The sequence below is a fragment of the Callospermophilus lateralis genome, unplaced genomic scaffold (assembly GCF_048772815.1).
Source record: "Callospermophilus lateralis isolate mCalLat2 unplaced genomic scaffold, mCalLat2.hap1 Scaffold_544, whole genome shotgun sequence".
NCBI lineage: Eukaryota > Metazoa > Chordata > Mammalia > Rodentia > Sciuridae > Callospermophilus > Callospermophilus lateralis.
In genome coordinates this window covers 830,105-842,736 of record NW_027514472.1, presented here as the reverse complement: position 1 = coordinate 842,736, position 12,632 = coordinate 830,105, and positions in this window count along the sequence as shown.

Genomic DNA, 12,632 nt, shown 5'->3' with positions numbered 1-12,632 from the left:
AGTGTTAGGGTAGAGTTATTTTTTTTTAAACATCTTGGATACTGGGCAGGATTTATATTTTTCATATGCTCCCCAAGTTTGGGCCTGCTTGTAAAAGGGTTTGCTCTCACAAGTAGTTTTACTTTTTATGTATCACTTCATTTTGTCCTATAGGGGTGAATGAAAATGGAGCTGGACTTATACAGGCTTTGTGCTAGCTGATTGAAACTTCACAAACTCAATCAATTCTCAGAGAAAAATCTCTCTTTTTATCTTTGAAAGTAGCCCAAAGCTGAATTAGAAAGAAACAGCCTTATCTGTGAGCACTTTAGGAGCAAGCTTCAATTTGTTTACATGGATTACTTTGATTCATCCTTTTCCTAGTCTTAGTAGGATCCCCAAGTTTGGGTTTTCAAGGTTTGCCAGTTCACTGTCAAGAAAAGTTTGAATTATTAGGTTTCACTTTTTTATGGCTTATAGATGTGAATAAAAATGGAGCTGGAAATCTAACAGAGTTATTACTAGATTCTTGAAACTTCACACACTCAATTAGCTCTCTGTGGGCACTCACTGGTTGTTCCCTGTGAAATTACCTTAAACTGAAGCATGAAAAAAAATTATCCAAGAGCACATTAGGAGAAAACAGAGAAATATGCATGTACTGAAATACCTCCACCAATTATTTGGTCAGATTTCTTTGATACTGCACATGATTCATCTGTTAGTTTCTCTAAACAGGTTAGGTTAGATTTAGTATTAGTTTAGGGCTAGGGTTACAGCTAGTGTTTTTTTTTTTTTAGATTCAGTATTGTTCTAATTTCTTTGATACTGGGAAGGTTTCAACTTTTACTTAACCTTACTATATTCTCTAGGTTTGGGCCTCTTGTGTCAAAGGTTTTCTATCTTGAACAGTTTGTATTTTAAGTTTTCATTTCATTTTGACATATGCATATTAATGGAAATGGAGCTGAAAATCCAACAGTGTTAGTGATAGCTACTTCAAACCTCACACAATCAATCAGTTTTTTATGGGCATTCTCTGGTTTTTTCCTTGTAAATGTTGCCCTAACCTGAAGCATGCAAAGAAACTTTATGTGAGAGCACTTTAGGAAAAAACAGGGAAATATGCATGTACTAAACTGCCTCCCCAAATATTTGGTCAGATTTCTTTGATATTGTGAAAGATTTATCTGTTAGCCTAAATAACTTGGGTCCACAAGTGTGGGACTTCTAGGATCAAAGGTACTCTAGACAGGTTAAGGTTAGTGTTAGGATCAGTGTTAGGACTAGGATTAGACCTTTAGTTAAGGTAAGAGTTAGTTTTGTTTTCAAATTTCTATGATACTGATCAGGATTCATCTTTTTCTTATTTTGACTATACACCAAATATTTGAGCCTTATACATAAAGGGTTTGCTTTCAGGGACAGTCTCAATTTTCATGTTTCTCTTCTTTTTGCCCTATAGGAGTTAATGGAAATAAAGCTGAAAATCCAACAGTGTTTGCGCTAGCTGCTTGAAACTTTCACACACTCCATCAATTTTCAGTGTGCATAATCTGTGTTTGCCCTGGAAGTAGCCATAAGATGAAGTAGAAAGAAACAGCTTTATCTATTAGTGCTTTAGGAGAAAGCATAATACCCATGTACTGAAAGAGCCTCAGTTTTTTTTGGTTGGGTTAATTTGATACTGTAAAGAATTCATCTTTGACCTATCTATAGTAGGCTTCCCAAGTCTGGGCCTTCAAGGGTCAATAGTTCACTGTCAGGAACAGTTTGAATTTTAAGTTTTCTCTTCATAATGGTATATATGTGTGAATGCAATGGAGCTGGAAATCAAACAGGGTTGGTGCTAGCTGCATGAAACTTCACACAGTCAATCAGCTCTCTGTGGGAACTCTTTGTTTTTTTCTTTGTGAAAGTACCTTAAGCTGAAGCATGGACAACAATTTAACCATTTGATTTTAATAAAGGAAACAGAGAAATATGAATATTTTTTTTATCAAATTTCTTTGATACTGCAGAAGTTCCATCAGTTAAGTTGTGCTGCTGCTGCTAGGATCCCCAAGTTTGGGACTTCTATCATCATAGGTACTTTAAACAGGTTAGAATTAGGTTAGGGTTGTGTTTGATCTAGTGTTAGAGTTAGAGTGAGTTTTGTTCAAATTCATTTGATACTTGACATAAATCGTCTTTTACCTAGCCTTACTATTTTCTCCAGGTGTGGGCCTTATCCCTTCAATGGTTTGCTGTCAAAAACAGTTTGTATTTTAAGGTTTCCATCATTTTGACCTATACGGGTAAATGAAAATGGAACTTGAAATCAAAGAGGATTTCTGCTCGCTGCTTAATACTGCACACACTCAATCAGTTCTGTGTGGGCACTCTCTGATTTCTTCCTTGTGAAAGTTTCCCAAAGCTGAAGCATGCAAAAACATCTTTATCTGAAAGTTCTGTAGGAGACAACAGGGAAATATACTTGTACTTTGTACAAAATATTTGGTCAGATTTCTTTGATACTGCACAAGATTATTATGTTAGCTTGCCCCACTAGACTCCCTTAATTTGAGACTTCTATGATAAAAGGTTCTCTAAATAGATTAGGGTTAGGTTTATGGTTAAATTAAGGGCTAGGTTCAAACCTAGTGTTAGGGTTAGAGTCCGTTTTGTTCATGTATCTTTTCTACTGGGCAGGATTTATCTTTTACCTAGCCTCACAATGTACCCTGGTTTGGACATTTTTGATTCAATGCTTTGCTGTCAGAAACAGTTTGTATTTTAAGGTTTCACTTTATTTTGAATTATTTTGTTGAGAAATGGAGAAAAAAATCAAACAGAATTTGTGATAGCTGCTTGAAACTGCGCACACTCAATCAGTTCTCTGGGGGCAATTTTGTTTGTTCCTTGTGAATGTTGCCCTCAGGTGAAACATGCAAAGCAACTTTATCATAGAGCACTTTTAGAGAAATCAAGGAAGTATGCATATACTGAAACACTTCCCTAAATTATTTGCTCAGATTTCTTTGATACTTTTCATCTGTTCGCTTGCCCCACTAGGCTCCCTTAGTTTGGGACTTCTAAGATTAAAGGTTCTCTAAACTGCCTAGGGTGAGCTGTAGGGTTAGGATTAAGGATAGATCTAGCGTTAGGTTTACAGTAGTTTTGTTCAAAGTTCTTTTATACTAGGCAGGATTTATCTTCTACCTAGCCTTATAATGTTCCCCAGTTTGGGGCCTTCAAGGTTTACTGATTTTTGTCAGTATTTCAGTTTTTAATTAAAGGTTTCACTTCATTTTGACCTATATTGGTAAATGGAAATGGAGCTGGATATCAAATAGTGTTTTTGCTAGCTGCTTGAAACTCCACACTCTCAATTAGTTTTCTATGAGAACACTCTGGTTTTATCCTTGTGAAAGTATCCCAAAGGTAAAGCATGCAAAAACAACACTATGCGAGAGCATTTTAGGAGACAACAGGAAAATATGCATGTATGAACTACCTCCCTTAATCATTCGGTCAGATTTCTTTGATTTGGGGCAGAATTCATCTGTTAGCTTGCCCCACTAGGCTCCTCAACTTTGAGACTTCTATGATCAAAGGTTCTCTAAACAGGTTAGGTTAGATTTAGGTCTAGTGTTAGGGTTAGAGTTCGTCTTGTTCAAATTTCTTTGATACTGGGCAAGATACATGTTTACCTAGCCTTACTATGTTCCACAGGTTTCAGCCTTCTTGGTTCAATTCTTTGCTTACAGAAACAATTTGTATTTTATGGATTCACTTTATTTTGACCTACATGGGTAAATGGACATGGAGCTGGAAATCAAACAAGGTTGGTGCTATCTGCTTCAAACTTCACACACTCAATCAGTTCTCTGTGGGCACTTTCTGGTTTGTTCCTGTGAAATGAGTAATAAGCTGAAGCATGCAATTCAAATTTATCTGAGAACACTTCATGAGAAAACAGGGAAATATGCATGTACTGAAATAGCTCCCCCAATTATTTTGTCAGATTTCTTTGAAACTGCCCATGATTCATCTGTAAGCTTGCCCCAATAGACTCTCCAATTATGAAACTTCTATGATCAAAGTAAAAGAATATTTTTAGGGTTAGACTTAGTGTTTGGACTAGGTTTACACCAAGTGTTAGAGTTTTTTTTTTAATTTTTATGATATTGGGCAGGATTTACCCTTTTCCTATTTTGACTATACTACAAATGTTTGGACCTTTTATCTAAAAGGCTTTTCTCTCATGAACAGTTTCTTTTTTCATGTTTCTCTTCTTTTTGCCCTACAGGGTTAAATGGAAATGAAGCTGGAAATAAAAAAGGGTGTGTACTAGCTGCTTGAAACATCACACATTAATCAGTTCTCAGTGAGCATTCTCTGGTTTGTTTTCTGTGAATTATCCCTAAGCGGAAGTAGAATGCTTTATCTCTCAGTGCTTTAGGAGCAAGCAAAATACACATGTACTAAAAGAGCTTCAGATGTCAGATTATTTTGATATTGTACAGGATTCATCTTTGGCTAACCTTAGTAGGGAACCCAAGTTTGGGCCTTCAAGGTTCAATGATTCAGTGTCAGGAACAGTTTGAATTTTTAGTTTTCACTACATTATGGCCTATAGGTGTGAATGGAAATGGAGCTGGAAATCAAACAGGGTTGGTGCTAGCTGCATGAAACTTCACACAATCACTTCACTATGGGCATGCTCTGGTTTGTTCCTCGTGAAAGTACTGAAAGCTGAAGCATAAAAAATCAATTTGTCCAATAGCACTTTAGAGAAACCAGGGGAAATAGGCATGTACTAAAACACCTCCCCCATTTATTGGTTAGATTTTTTTTCATACTGGCCAGGATTCATCTGTTACCTTACCCTACTAGGAACCCCAAGTTTGGGACTCTTATGATCAAGCTCTATGAACAGGAAAGGCTTAGTTTTAGAATTAAGGTTTGGGCTAGGGTTAGAACTAATGTTTGGGTTAGAATTAATTTTGCTCAAATTTCTTTGATACTGGTCAGGATTCATCTTTTACCTAGCATTACCATGTTTCCCAGGTTGTACCTTTTCAGTTCAAGGTTCACTGTCAGGAACAGTTTGTGTTTTAAGGTTTTATTTCATCTTGAATTCTATCAGTTAGGGTTAGGGTTAGTGTTAGGTGTATGACTTGGGTTTGTTTTAGGGCTAGGATTAGGGTTAGGGCTAGATTTTGAATTAGTGTTAGGGTGATGGCTAGTGTTAGAGTGAAGTTTAGGCTTCAGTTAAGGGAAAGATTTAGAGTTAGGGTTAGATCCAGGTTTAGGGTTAGGGCTAGGGTTAGTGTTACAGTAAAGGATAGCGTCAGAACTAGGGAAACTGCTAGGCCGTGAGTTAGATTTAGATTTAGGACTAAGATTAGAGTTAGGGTTAATGTTAAAGATAAATTTAGGCTAGGATTAAAGCTAGGGTTAGTGTTAGGGTTAGGACTCTGGTGTAAGGCTAGGTTTAGAATTAGAATTAGTTTTAGGATTAAGGTTAGGAAAATGGATGTGGTTATAGCTAGCTTTAGCGCTAGGATGAGGGTTAGAATTAGGATTAGTGGTAGGGTTAGTGTTTAGGTTAGGATTAAGGCTAGGTTTAGAGCTAGGGTTTCTGTTAGGTTCAGGGCTAGAAGTAGGGGTAGGGCTATGTTTACGGTGAGGGTCAGGTTTACAGTTAGGTGTATTATTAGTTTTAAGGTCAGGGTTAGCATTTGTTTAAGGTCAAAGTTTAGGGTTAGGGCTTTAATTAGTGTTAGGTTTAGGCTTAGGGTTAGAGTATTGGATAGGGTTAGGTTTAGGTTTCAGCTAAAGTTTACACTAATGGATGGTTTAGGTTTATCAATAGAGTTAAGGTTAGCATTTGGTTAGGATTATGTTTAGTATAATGGATTGATAAGAGCTAGGGTTAGGGACAGGTTATGGTTTGGATTAAGTCTAGAGTTAGGTTTAGGGTTAGGGGTAGGTTTGGTTTATGCTAAGTGTTAGGTTTGGGGCTACTGTTATTGTTAGCTAAGGGTAAGGGTTAGTGTTTGACTTGGATAATGGCTAGGGAGAGGTTTAGTTTTACCTTTAGGTCTAGGGATATGTTTCTGGTTAGGGTTTTGTTTAGGGTTTGGGTTATGGTTAGAGATTTCATTACAGTTAGGGTTAGGTTTAGTGTATTGGATAATGTTAGATTTAGGGTTTTAGAGTTAGGGTTAGGCTATGGATTCGGTCTAGTCTTAGGATTAGGTTTAGTGTAAGGCTTAGTGTTCCATCTAGGGTTAAGGCAATGGTGAGGTTCAGGTTTATGGTTATGTATTGGGATACATTTATGTTTAGGGTTAAGTTTAGTGTTAGGTATAGGGTTACAATAATGGTTAGGGTTAGGGTTAGGGTAAGTGGCAGGGTTAGAACTAAAGTTCGAGCTGGGTTTAAGGTTAGAATAATGCTAGGGTTAGGGTTATGGTTTTGGATAGGGCTAGGATAATGTGTAGGGTAAGGGTTTGGCTTTGAGCTAGGGTTAGGCCTAACACAAGGGTTAGAGTTAGGGTTAGTGTTAGGACTAGGGTTAGGGTTAGGGTATAATTAGGTCTAGCCATAATCCTAGGCCTAGTTAGTTAGTTTTAGAGCTAGGGTTAGGACTATGCTTAGGGTTAGGGCTACTGTTAGTGTTAAGATTAGGATTAAAATAGTGTTCGGGCTAGTGTTATGTTTAGGGCTACTATTAGAGTTAGGGTTATGGCTAGGTCCAGTGTTAGGATTAGGTTTTGTGGTTAGGGTCATGTTTTGAGATAGTTTAATGTTAGGATAAGGGTCAGTGTTTCGGATAGGATTAGGGTTAGGTTTAGAGACAGCATTAGAACTAGTGAAGGGTAGGATAAGTTTTTAGGATAAGGGTTTTTGTTAGGGCTAGAGCTAGGATTTAGTTTGTGTCTATGGCTATTATTACAGCTATATTTAGAATTAATTTTGTGTCTTGATTTAGTGTTAGTATTAGGTATAGTAATAGCAATTCTTGGTAGGGCTAGTATTAGGGTTTGGTTTAGGGCTAGCTCAGATTTATAACTAGGGTTACTGTTAGAATCAGAATAAGGATCAGGGTTAGGTTTAGAACTAGAATTAGGGCTAGAATGAGGACTAGTAATAGTGTTAGTGTTTAAGTTAGGTAAGGATAATGGTTAGGATCAGGGTTAGCATTTGGTTTAGGGTTTGGCTTAGGGTAAGAGATAGGGTTAGAGCTAGGGTTAGGGCTAGGTTTAGGTTTAGGGTTAGCGATAGTGTTAGGGATAAGATTAGGGTTTATGCTGTTTAGGACTAGAATTAGGGGTAAGATTTGTGTTAGGGTTAGAGCAAGGGTTATGACAACGGATAATGTACAAAGTAGGGTTATGATTAGGGCTAGTTTTAGGGTTATGGTTAATGCTAGGGATAGAGTTAGGATTGATTAAACTTTAGAGTGACGTTTAGAGCTAGGATTAGTGTTAGGATCAGCATCAGTGTCAGGGTTATATTTAGAGTTAGGATTAGGGCTAGGTGTATGTTTATGGTTTGGTTTAGGTTAAGGGTTAAGTTTAGCGATATGGCTTGGTTTTGTTTTATGGCTAGGGATAGGGGTAAGGAAAGTTTATGATTAGCATTATTGTTAGGAGTATTGTTAGGGTTTCAATTAGGATTATGATTATGGTTAAATTTAGATTTAGGTTTAAATTTAGAGTTAGGTTTAAATCCAGGTTTGGGCTAGGGCTAAGGATAGAAGTAGGGATAGGGCTAGGGCAAGAGTTAGAGTTAGTCTTAAGGCTAGGTTTAGGGTTAGTATAGGACTAAATTAGGGTTAGTGCTAGGCTTAGTGTTAGTATTAGGCCTATGGCTAAGACAAGGGTTATGGTTAGGTTAAAGATTATGGTTAGGTTTAGGGTAATGGTTAGGTTTAGAGTAAGAGAGTTAGACTTAGGAGAGGTTATAGCTATGTTTAGGGCTAGGGTAAGGGTTAGAAATAGGGTCTAACCTCGTATTATGATTTGAGTTAGGACTAAGACTAGTTTTAGAACTAAAATTAGGGCTAGGGCAAATTTCAGATCCAGCTTCACAGTTAAAGACCGTTTTAGGATTAGGTTAGATGTAGTGTAAGGGTTAGATTTAGGATTAGGGTCAGGTTTAGAGCTAAGGGTATTGTTTGGGTCAGGGTCGTGATTAGTGTTTGGGATAGTTAAGGTTTAACTTTAGGGCTTGATTTAGCATAGGATTAGGATTAGGGTAATGATATAGTTATGTTTAGGTTTCAAGTTAGGTTTAGAAGAATGGATAGGGTTAAGATTAGGGATATGATAAGGTTTAAGCCTAGGGGTACATTAGGTTTAGGATTATGGTTAGATTAATGAATAGGGTTATAGCTAAGGTTAGAGCTAAGGTTACGGTTATTCTTAGTGCTACGTTTGGGGTTAAGTTTAGGGTAGGGATTAAAGCTCGGTTTAGGGCTCAGATTAGGCTAGGTTTTGAGTTAATTTAGGGCTAGGGTTAGGGTTATGGCTAATGTAAGTACTAGGGTTACTATAAGGGCTAGTTAGGGTTAGGGTTAGGGCTAGGTTTAATGTTATGTTTAGGGTGATGTTTAAAGCTAGGGTTAGTTTTAGCGTCAGAATTAGGGTTAGGGTTACTTTTAGATTTCTGCTTAAAACTCGAATTAGGGCTAGGGTTAGGGATAGCTGTAGGGTTAGGGTTTGGTTTAGGTTAAGGGTTAGGGTTAGGGCTATGGCTTGGTTTTGTATTAGGGCTAGGGCTAGAGTTAGGGCTAGTTTTAGGAGTAGCATTAGGGTTACATTTAGGGTTAAGATTAGGGTTAGTATTAGGTTTAGGCTTAGGCTTTGCATTAGTGTTAGATTTAGAATTAAGGTTAGATCTAGGAATAGGGTTAGGGCTAAGGAAATGGCTAGGGTTAGGCCTAGGTTTAGGGATAGGTTTCCAGTAAGGAATAGGGTAAGAACTAGTTTTAGGGCTAGGGAGAGAGTTAGACTTAGTTTTAGGGCTAGGATTAGGATTAGGATTAGTTTTAGGAATAGGGCTAAGGTAGATCTAAGATTAAGGATAGGGTTGGTGTTAAGTTAGGCCCAGGTTTAAGGTTAGCATTGTGATTAAGGCTATGTTTTGGGATAATATGGGCTAGGGTTGTGTTCGGGTTAGAGCTAGGATTATATCTAGGCCTAATATTAGGTCTAGGGTTATGGTTATGGATAGTTTTAGGGTTAGGTTTTGGCTAGGTCTAATGTAAGGATTAGGTATAGTGTAAGGGTTAGGTGAGAGCTAGAGGAATTATTAAGGTCAGGGTCATTTTTAGGGTTTCTTTCAGGTTTGGGATTAGGGTTATGGCTCAAATTAGCTTTAGGGTTATGGTTAGGATAATGATAGGGTTAGATTTGTGTTCAAATTAGCTTTAGTGTAACTGATAGTGTTGGGTTTTGTGATAGATTTAGGGTTAGGCCTAGGGTTAGCATTAGGGAAAGTGTTATGTTTAGGATAATGAATACAATTAGAGTTAAGGTTAGGGCTAGGGTTATGGTTAGGATTAGGTCTTGAGATAGGATAAGGCCTAGAGTTAGCATTAGGGTATGGATTATGATTAGGGTAATGGATACAGTTAGAGCTAAGTTTATAGCTAGATTTATGGTTAGGATTAGGTCTTGAGTTTTGTTAGGGTATGGGTATTATGTTTAGTATAAGATTTAGGTTCTGAGCTATGATTAGTGTTAGAGCAAGGTTAGGTTCACTGTTATATACAGGGCTAGGATTACGGTAGACATATGGTTAGGGTAAGGGTTAGGAAAATGGTTATAATTAATTTTAGGGTTAGGGTTAGGGTAATAAATACCATTAGATGTAGGTTTAGGGTTAGGGACAGGGTTGGATTTATATTTAGGTTTAGGTCTATGGTTATGGTTAGGTTTATGGTAAGGGGTAGTGTTTGATCCATGCTTAGGGCTATAGCGAGTATTAGTTTAGGTTTAGGTCTAGGGTTAGTTTTTTGTTTAGGGTTAGGATTATGATTAGGGTTATGTCTAGGGTTACAATTATGGTTAGGGTTAGGTTTAGGGTAATGGATAGATTTAGAGCTAGGTTTAGGGATAGGGTTAAATTTAGGATTAGGACTGGTTTTAGTGTTAGATTCAGGGACAGTTCTAGGTTTATGTTTATAGTAAGGGTTAGGTTTTGAAATAGGGTTAGGACTAAGTCAAGGGCTAGGTTTGGATTAGAGCTAGTATTTGGGTAAGTGTTTTCTTTAGGGCTAGGTTAAGGTCTAGGATTAGCTCTAGGTTCTGTGTTAGGTTTAGGCCTAGGGTTAAAGCTGTGGGTAATGTAGGAGCTAGGGTTATGATTAGGGCTCATTTTAGGGTTAGGTTTATGCCAAGATCTAGTGTTAGGTTTAGATCTTCAGTTAGGGTCAGGTTTAGAAGTAGGTTTACTCTTAACGGCAGAGTTAGTGTTTTGGTTAGAGTTCAAGTTAGGGTTACAGCCAGCATTAGGAGTAGGTTTTGTTCTAGGGATAGGGTTAGTGTTTGTGTTAAGATAAGGGTTATTGTTAGGCCTATGACTAGGTTTTTGTTTAGGTCTAGGGCTAGAGTTAAGGCTAGATTTAGGATTAGGTTTAGGTCCAGGGCTAGTGTTAGGTTTTAGTCTAGTGTTAGGGTCAAATTTAGAACTAGGGTTTGTGTTAGGGTCAGGATAAGGGTCAGGGTTAAAGTTCGGGTTTTGTATTGGATTAGAGCTAGAATGAGGTCTAGGTTCAGGACTATTAATAAGGTTAGGATTTTGGTTAGCCTAAAGATTAGGCATAGGTCTAGGGCTACCATTAGGGTTAGGGTTATTCACTGGGTAAAAGATAGCATTAGATCTAGGGTTACGGATAGAGTAAGAGTTAGTGTTCAATCTAGGTTTAGGGCTCAGATTAGGGCTAGTTTTTGGATTAGTGTTAGGGCTAATGTTAGGGCAATGGCTACTGTAAGAACTAGAGTTACAATGAGGGTTAGTTTTAGCGTAAAGGTTATGGTTAGGTCTAGTGTTAGGGTTAGGTTTAAGGTTAGGATGATATTTAGAGCTAGAGTTAGTGTTAGGATATGAGTCAGGGTCAGGGTTCGGGTTAGGACTTGAATTAGGAATAGGTTTACTTTTAGCTTTCAGTTTAAGGTTAGGAGGGTGTTTAGAGCTAGGGTAAGTGGTAGAATATGAGTCAGGGTCAGGGTTAGATTTAAGGATATGGTTAGGAACCAAACTAAGGCTATGGTTAGTTCTAGGTGTAGTGTTAGGGTTTGGTTTACGTAAAGGTTTAGGATTAGGCTTTTGCTCAGTATTTTTTTACTGGTAGGGTTAGAGTTAGGGCTAGTTTTATGATTAGAAATAGAGTTAAAGATTGTTTTAGTGTTGAGCTTAGGCTTAAGTTTAGGGTTATATTTCCAGTAGGGTTATATCTAGGGTTAGGGCTAGGACTCAAGATAGGACAAGGGCTAGGGCTAGGGTTAGGGCTAGGGTTAGGGTTAGTGTAATGTATAGGGTTAGAACTAAGAATAAGGCTAGTGTGAGCATTAGAGTTAGTCTTAGGGCTAGGGTTAAGGTTAGGTTTAGGTGTAAGGTTATCTGTATGGCAAGTGTTAGGTTTGGTCTAGGGTTATAGTCAGGTTTAGACCTATGGTTTTTGTTAGATTCAGAATAAGGTTCAGGATTAGCTATAGGGTTTGTGATAGGATTAGAGCTGAAATGAGGGCTAGGGTCAGAACTATTAATATTGTTAAGATTTTGGTTAGCCTAAGAATTAGGGATAGGTCTATGTTTACCATATATTTTAGGGTTTAACTTAGGTAAAGAATATTTTTAGAGCTAGGGTTAGGGTTAGGGTTAAAGATAGATTTAGGGATAGATTAGAGCTAGTTTTTGTGTCACAGTTAGGACAAGGGTTAGGGCAATCACTAATATAAGAACTAGGGTTACAATTAGGGTTAGTTTTAGCATTAGGGATAGGACAGTTTTAGTGTTAGGGTTAGGTTTAAGGTTAGGGTGATAATTAGAGCTAGGGTTAGTGTTAGGATATGAGTAAGATTCAGGGTTAGGGTTAATACTCAAGTAAAGGTTATGGTTACTGTTAGGTTTTGCTTTAAGGTTAGAATGGTTTTTAGAGCTAGGGTGAGTTTAAGATGTTTGTCATGGTCAGGGTTAGTTTTAAGGTTACTTTTGGATTCGAATTAAGGCTAGGGTTAGGTCTAGGTGTAGTGTTAGTGTTTGTTTGAAGTTAAGGTTTAGGGTTAGGACTATTGCTCGGTTTTGTTTTACTGCTAGGGTTAGGGTTAGGGCTATTTTTACAGTTAGCATTAGGGTTAGGGTTATTGTTAGTGTTAGGCTTAGACTTAGGGTTAAGATTAGATTCAGAGTTAGGGTTACATCTAGGGTTAGGGATAGGACTAAGGATAGGATAGTGTTAGGGATAAGGTTAGTGTTATGGTAAGAGATATGGTTTGAAGTAGCAATAGGGCTAGTGTAAGAATTAGAGTTAGTCTTTGAGCTGAAGTAAGGGTTAGGGTTAGTGATGGGGCTAGAATTAGGGCTAGGATTAGGGTTAGAGTTAGTGTTCAGCTTAAGCATAGAGTTAGGGTTAGATGTAGGATTAAGTTTAGGGT